This window comes from Gekko japonicus, unplaced genomic scaffold (assembly GCF_001447785.1).
Source record: "Gekko japonicus isolate JY-2015 unplaced genomic scaffold, Gekko_japonicus_V1.1 scaffold1330, whole genome shotgun sequence".
NCBI classification, from domain to species: Eukaryota; Metazoa; Chordata; class Lepidosauria; order Squamata; family Gekkonidae; genus Gekko; species Gekko japonicus.
In genome coordinates, this window is record NW_015161437.1 from 506609 (window position 1) to 514649 (window position 8041).

Here is an 8041-nt window from a genome sequence, read left to right on the forward strand (position 1 = left end):
AAAGCTTTCTGGAAGTCAAGGTAAACAATATCTATTGGATCCCCCTTGTCCACATGTTTGTTCACCCCCTCAAAGAACATTAACAGGTTAGTGAGACAAGATCTTCCCTTACAGAACCCATGTTGAGTCTGCCTCAATAGGTTTTGTTCATCTATGTGCCTACTAATTCTTTCCTTAATAATGGTTTCCACCAATTTACCCGGTATCGACGTCAGACTGACTGGCCTGTAATTTCCCGGATCTCCTCTGGAACCCTTTTTAAAGATGGGAGTGACATTAGCTACCTTCCAGTCCTCAGGAATGGAGGCTGATTTTAAGGAGAGATTACATATTTTTGTCAGGAGATCCACAAGTTCACAATTGAGTTCTTTCAGAACTCTTGGATGTATGCCATCTGGGCCTGGTGATTTATCAGTTTTTAAGTTGTTTATCAGTTTTAGGACCTCCTCTCTCGTCACCTCAATCTGACTCAGGTCTTTCAACACCCCTCCCGAACTCAGCGGCTCTGGAGTGGGCAAGCACCTCTCATCTTCCACAGTGAAGACGGAGGCAAAAAATGCATTTAGCTTCTCAGCCATTTCCCTATCATCCTTCAGTACTCCTTTTACCCCTTGGTCATCCAAGGGCCCCACTGCCTCCCTGGCTGGTTTCCTGCTTCTAATGTATTTGAAGAAAGTTTTATTGTTGGTCTTTACATTTTTTGCTATATGCTCCTCATATTCCCTTTTTGCCTGCCTGACCACAGACTTGCATTTTATTTGCCATAGCCTGTGTTCTGTTTTATCAGCCTCACTGTGACTAGCTTTCCACCGCTTAAAGGAATCCTTTTTACCTTTTACAGCTTCCATTACTTTGTTTGTTAACCATGTAGGCTTTTTCTTATACCTGTTTGTGCCTTTCCTAACCTGCGGAATATATTTTATTTGAGCTTCTAGAATTGTAGTTTTAAACAGTTTCCAAGCTTCCCCAATGGTTTTGACCCTTTCTACTTTTCCCTTCAGTTTCCTCCCCACATGTCCCCTCATATCAGAAAAATTACCCCTTTTAAAGTTAAAAGTGGTTGTGTGAGTCTTTTTGGCCAATTCCCTATTTGTACAAATGTTGAACTCAACAACATTATGATCACTGTTCCCAAGCGGTGCAATCACTTTTACATCTCTCACCAGGTCTTGAGTGTTACTTAGGACCAAATCAAGGATCGCCTCTCCCCTGGTAGGTTCCATGACCATCTGCTCCATAGCACAGTCATTTAGAGTGTCTAGAAACTCAATCTCTTTCTCTCGACTAGAACACATATTGACCCAATCAATGTGTGGGTAGTTAAAATCACCTATTACGACACAGTGTTTTTGTCTAGCTGCTATCTTTAATTCATTCATCATTTTATAATCCTCCTCTATCTTTTGATCCGGTGGGCGATAACAAACTCCCAGTGTTAAGTTTCCTTTTGGCCCCCCTATTTCAACCCACAGAACTTCAAGAAGCGAATCCAATTCTCTTAGCCTCTCGATCTTTCTGGACTTTATACCCTCTCTGACATACAGAGCCACCCCACCTCCAACCCTTCCCCCCCTATCCTTCCGATATAATATATAACCGGGAATCACCGTATCCCACTGATTTTCCTCATCCCACCAAGTTTCTGAAATACCCACAATGAGTGTATGCGAAAGAGATCTTGGGGTAAGAGTGGACTGTACACTAAATATGAGCAGTCAGTGTGATGTGGTGGCAAAAAATGCAAATTCAGTCTTGGGTTGTATTAAAAGGGCCATAGCATCAAAATCGCAGGAGGTCATAGCCCCTCTGTATACTGCCTTGGTCAGGCTGCACCTTGAGTACTGTGTAAAGTTCTGGAGGCCTCACTTCAAAAAACATGTGGACAACTCAAGAGGGTGCAGAAGAGAGCGACAAGGTGGATCAAGGGTCTGGAGACTGAGCCCTACAAGGAAAGGCTAAGGGCCTTGGAAATGTTTCATTTGGAGAAGAGGAGATTGAGGGGGGACATGATTGCTCTATTTAAATATTTGAAAGGCTGTCATTTGGAGGAGGGCAAGGAGCTGTTCCAGTTGGCAGCAGAAGATAGGACCCAAAGCAACGGGTTTAAATTACATGCCGAAAGGTATTGACTGGATATTAGGAAAAACTTTTTCATGGTCAGAGTGGTTCAAAGGTGGAATCAGCTGCCTAGAGAGGTGGTTAGCTCCCCTTCACTGACAGCTTTCAAGAAGAGGCTGGATGAATATTTGTCAGAGCTGCTTTAGGCTGGTCCTGCATTGGGCAGGGGGTTGGACTACATGGTCTGTATGGCCCCTTCCAACTCTATGATTCTATGATTCTACTGCAAGGAGTATTAACATTCTTTCATTATTTGGCCTGGCTCGAGTCTCCTTGGATTAAACTACTACAAAACTTAACATTTCTCCCACAGCATGGTTTGGACAACCAAAAGTACTATGTTTACCCTAGGCAAGACTATCAATTTAAAATTTTCATTCAAGTATGTGAAGGTAAGTCTGGCATTCTTTAGTGTGATATATACTCATCTACAGGACCGCAGTCTGAATTTGGGGATGAGAAAATAAAACAAAGTAATTTACAAATTATGGGCATCATTTGAATTAAGTTAAGCATTTTAATTGGAGGAGCTTAAGTACATATTAACTCTACCAGTGAAATCTGCATGTATACACACTCTTTACTGTGGCAGTTTGCAAGCAAGTGCAGTTCAATCAGGGGCACTATTTATGGCCAAACTACATGTTACATCTGTCACAGGATTACCACAGGCACTTGTAGTAGGACACCAGCCCAGAGTTCCCCAAGGGAACTCAGTAAAGAAGCACCATGTGTGCCCAGTTCTGGTATGGATCATAGCATGGTGGAAAGGAGGGGCTCCTGCCTCCCCTCACACCATTTTCCTGACTCAAAATGACACCAGGATATGTTATTTGCCCCATTGGGGGCTTCATTTGCAATCATTTAGTTAACATGAAGCCCCAAAAGGGCAAATAATGCTTCCTAGGCCATTTTAGTTTAGGGAAATAGTGCAGTGAGAGGGAGGAAGAAGGTTTTCCTCCTCCCATGCCACTGTACTGTCCAGAATCGGGCCCCTGTAGCACTTCTAAATTGAGTTCCCATGGGTAGCATGCAGCTGTCACATGGCTACAGGCCCCTGTGGTGATCACATGGCCTATCACATAGTTTGTCCCTTAGTTACAGCTCATTAGGAAGGAAAAATGGAGAAAAGGAAGGCATACTAGAAAGAGAATTTGATTGACAAAAATACTTGATAGAAATTATATTAATTTTATTTCATAGAAATCCAAATAACAATATTATGAACATATATTTACTACTGTTTATATTTACCATCAAGTCCATAAATTGCTAATTCCTCTTTTGTAAGTGACAATGGTCCTTGTAAAGATATATCCCATCTATCCATTCCTTTTTTAGCTTTTAGTTTGCACAATTTTCCCTCTAAAAAAATAATAAGATTTTAATGCATTTAATGGAGGAAAGTTTTTAAAGCTTTTTGATTATTGGGCTGCGGTCAGACATGCCTTTAGATCCAACTTTGAAGGTGATGCCTGATTAATCTAAAGCACACAATCAGACAGCAACATCTGTGAAAAGTTCCACAGCACCCCATCCTGGTCCGTCCCTGAAATGGAGTAAAAAAACACCTGGGAAAGTCCAGTCCTAATGCTTGCTGACAGGCCACGGACAGATTTTCCCTAGTCTGATCACTCAAGCGCACTCTCAGGCCATCAGGATGGTTTCCTCATTCCATCCCAACTGAGCGCCATTTTTCTTTGCTCGCTTAGCAATATGCGCATAATCGCATAATCATCCCCATCTCTAGGCCAGCTTTGAAAACAAGCAGGATAGGGAATGATCTTTGTCAAGCAACCATAGATCACTGTGAACCGAAGGGATCACAGTGCTCCATGGAAGGATCAGCAAGTGGTCAAAGCGGAGACTCAACTCCCGGAAGTTGGAAAGCACATGTGCAAAAAACTGCACCCTCATTTATGCATATGCACAAAAGCAAGCAAAACCCCCCACAAACCCTCGCCTGTCCGTGCTGTCTGATTGCGCAGTGACAAGCTGAGCCCATAGGGAAATGGATTATACTGGGATGTCTGACTGAGCTACTCCATTTCAAATACCAATGGACGAAATAGGAACACTTCCCAACCATTCCAAATAGCGTGTCTGACCGCAGCCCTGATGGGTTTATGATTGTCCATGTGCTACACAGATTTAGCTGCCTAATAAAATTCTGCAATGTTAATAAATTTGGATGACAAATACGTCTCATACTATACTCACTCAGGCTATCCAGATGAATATCCGAAATACCCCTTATTTGTTGTATTTCATCTAATTGTGATTCTAGTCTTTTAATCTCAAATAGATCATTTAAATCTCTCCCTAGAAATGTAAAAATGGTTATAGTCAACAACAGAAAACAATGTATAAAGTTTCCTCTACAATTATAATCATGTCAGGTAAATAAGAATTCAACAACAACATGACAGTTGATGCTGTTACGTAGAAAAAAGTGAAGGACATAAGCCAGCAATCACTGCTCCCATTTCCATGGATCTTGCATTAGATAGCACTTGGCATGTTGAAAGAAAACCTACTTTTCAAGCAGGAATCATAAAAGAAAACTGACCTTATAAAGTTTCATAGATAAAGGTTTCCCTTGCTCGAAAGCTAGTCAAAACCGACTCTAGGGATGCAGTGCTCATCTCTGTTTCCAATCCAAAGAGCCAGCACTGTCCGGAGACATTTCTGTGGTCATGTGGCCGGCATGACTAGATGCCAAGGTGCATGAAACGCTGTTACCTTCCCACCAAAGCGGTCTATTGTGTAGTGGTTTTAACCGCATGGCGAGGCCGCTGCGGTTCGCATAGCATCCTGCACGCTTCACTGCTACACAACAAAGACAAAGGGAAATGGCCCGTGGGCCAACTATGTACACAACTGGGGACACCCCCTAGGTCCCATTGGTGGGTCTGAATCTCCCACCAACGTCCCATTGGTCCCTCCGCAGAGAGACCAGGAGCCTAGTCCCCATTGTTCTTCCAGAGTCAAGCTCTGGGGTATTCTCTGGCCCCTGGTGGCGGCCAGCGGACACAACATCCCTCCCCCCATAGTTCAGACCGCCCCCTAGGTCAAATAGTCCTTGAGGTATGACGGGGACCGCCGCACTCTGGCAGACCATCTGGGGGCCGGTACTGGAGTCCCTGGGGCCCCGTCCCCTATGTTGGGAGGCGTCTGTTGTGCAGGCCCCTCTGGCTCCTGAGCGCCCGTCGTTGGGGTCTCTTCTACAGCTGCCGGGAGAACCGTGGCTGGGTCTGGGCTGTCTTCCGTGGTGGCGTCCGGCGCGAGGGCTTCTGGTAAGCTCCGCTCGGGGGCTGCCCGTTGCTCCGGTTCTTCCTTGTCCGGGTGTTCTGGGAGCATGCATCTACGGAGCTGGTCGATGTGCCACCGCAGGACCTGCCCGCATTCCATTGACACCTCATATATCACGGTGCCCGTGGGACGGATGATGCAGCCAGCGAGCCAAGCCGGTCCTCTTCCGAAATTCCGCACGTAGACTGGGTCCTCTGGGAAGAACCCGCGAGGTGCTTCTCTCTGCTCCTGGGAGTTCCGTGGCTCCGGCGCCTGGTCTGGGTGCAAGCGGTCCAGCAAGGTGGTGGGCCTCCGGCCCATTAGAAGCTCAGCTGGGCAGCAGCCACTTACTGGGTTGGGTGTAGTCCGTTGTGCCAAGAGGAAACAGGCGATGCGACGTTCCCAGTCACCCTCTGTCAGGCGGCTCAACGCTTCCTTAGCCGTCCGGACCATGCGTTCTGCCTGGTCGTTTGTCGCTGGATGGAATGGCGCCGACCTGATGTGTTTGATCAGGTTGCTGCTGAGGAACTGCTGGAATTCCTCAGATGTGAACGCCATCCTGTTGTCCGAGACGATGGTGTCCGGAAGACCATGGGTGGCGAAAATCTTCCTGAGGGCGTGTATGGTCGCTTTAGTGGATGTTGTAGAGACGGGGCTTATCTCCAACCACTTCGAGTAGGAATCCACCGTGACCAGGAATAACAGTCCCTGGAATGGCTCGGCAAAGTCTATGTGTAGCCGGGACCATGGGGTTCAGGTAGATTCCCACGACTGAGCCGGCGCCCCCAGTGGGCTGGGTCAGACGGCCTGGCAGGCCTGGCAACGTTTCACCCACGCCTCTACTTCCGCGTCAGTGCCCGGCAACCAGACGTAGCTCCGAGCAAGGGCTTTCATCCTCACGATGCCTGGATGTGCTTCATGCAGGGCCTCGAGAACCTTTTTTCGGAGGATGCTGGGGACCACGACCCTGTCACCCCACAGCAAGCAGCCTTTGTGAGCCAACAACTCCTCCCGGTGGACCGTGAACACCGTGAACTCGGGGCCTTTGGGCTTCCCCAGTCATCCCCTCACCACCCAGCCCAGCACCTGGGATATAATGGGGTCCCGGGCCGAGCGGCGAGCAATGTCTGCAGCGGGGCCTCCTGCAGGCCTTCCATCTGAAGGACGAGGTGGGCTGGGGCCGGGTCTTCCACCACATCCAGAAGGGGAAGACAGCTAAGAGTGTCTGCGTGGCCCATGGCTTTCCCTGGGCGGTGCTCTAGCATGTAGTCGTAGGCCGCTAAGAACATGGACCAGTGCAGGACCCTTGGAGAAATGACCTGAGGCGTCCTGCGATCGGGCGCAAAAAGTCCAAGTAGCGGTCAGTGGTCCGTGGCGATTGTGAAAGGCCGGCCGTAGATGAAGTCGTGGAACTTCTTGACCCCTGCAACAACGGCAAGTCCCTTGCGGTCTATCTGGGTGTAGTTCTGCTCGGCCGCAGATAGGGTATGCGAGTAATAAGCCACAAGGACCTCCCGACCGTCCGGAAGACAATGCGCCAGCACTGCCCCAACGCCATAAGAGAGGCTTCACATGCCAAAACAACTGGCAGAGCCTCGTTAAAACGGGCCAGGACCGAGTTTGATATCAATGGTTCCTTGACGTTACGAAACGCGGCAGCCTGGCGGAGGCCCCATACCCAGGGGGCCTGCTTGTCCAGAAGGCGATGTAGAGGTTCTGCTACCGCCGCCTTGTAGGGCAAAAAGGCATGATAGAAATTGAGAATCCCTAAGAACGCCTGTAGCTCGGCTTTGGACTTCGGGGGCAGAGCTTCCATGATCGCTTTGACTTTGTCCCTGGTCGGGTGTAGGCCCTCCACGTCCACTGTGAACCCCAGAAAGTCCACCGACAGCACCCCCAGCCGACACTTTTCCAGTTTCACCTTAAGTCCAGTGTCCTGGAAACGCCGGAGCACTGTGCGGAGATGGTCTGCGAAGTCGGCCGGCATGGCAGCGGCAATCAGAACATCATCAAAGAACGGGGTGACGCCGGGGATTCCTTTAAGGAGAGAGTCCATCAATTGCTGGAATAGCCCCGGTGCCACACTCACCCCGAATTGCAGTCTCTTGACCTGGAACGCCCCCCGGTGGGTTACAATCGTTTGCGCTTCAGCAGTCGCCTCTACCGGCAACTGCTGGTAAGCCTGGGCGAGATCCAGTTTACCAAAGATCTTCGCCCCTCCCAAGGTGGCCAGCACGTGGCTAACCACAGGAAGTGGGTATGCGTGGTCCTGTAGCACCTTGTTCAGTGTACATTTATAGTCCGCGCAGATGCGGACCGCCCCATTCGGCTTTTCGACCATGACTATTGGGGTCTCCCACGCCGCGTGGGAGACCGGTTCCAGGACGCCTTGCGCTACAAGGCGATCAAGTTCCGTGTCGATTTTGGGCTTGACTGACAGCAGAACCGTCCTGGCACGCATGCGAATGGGGGCCACCTTGGGGTCTTGCCGCAGGGACACCGGGGGCCCCGTATATCGGCCCAGGGAGTCGTCAAATACAGCGGGGAACTCCCTGCATATCTCTTTGAAGTCCTGGGCCGTGCAAAGCTGAACTCCCTCTACTGAGATTCCCAGGGGCTCGAACCAGGCACG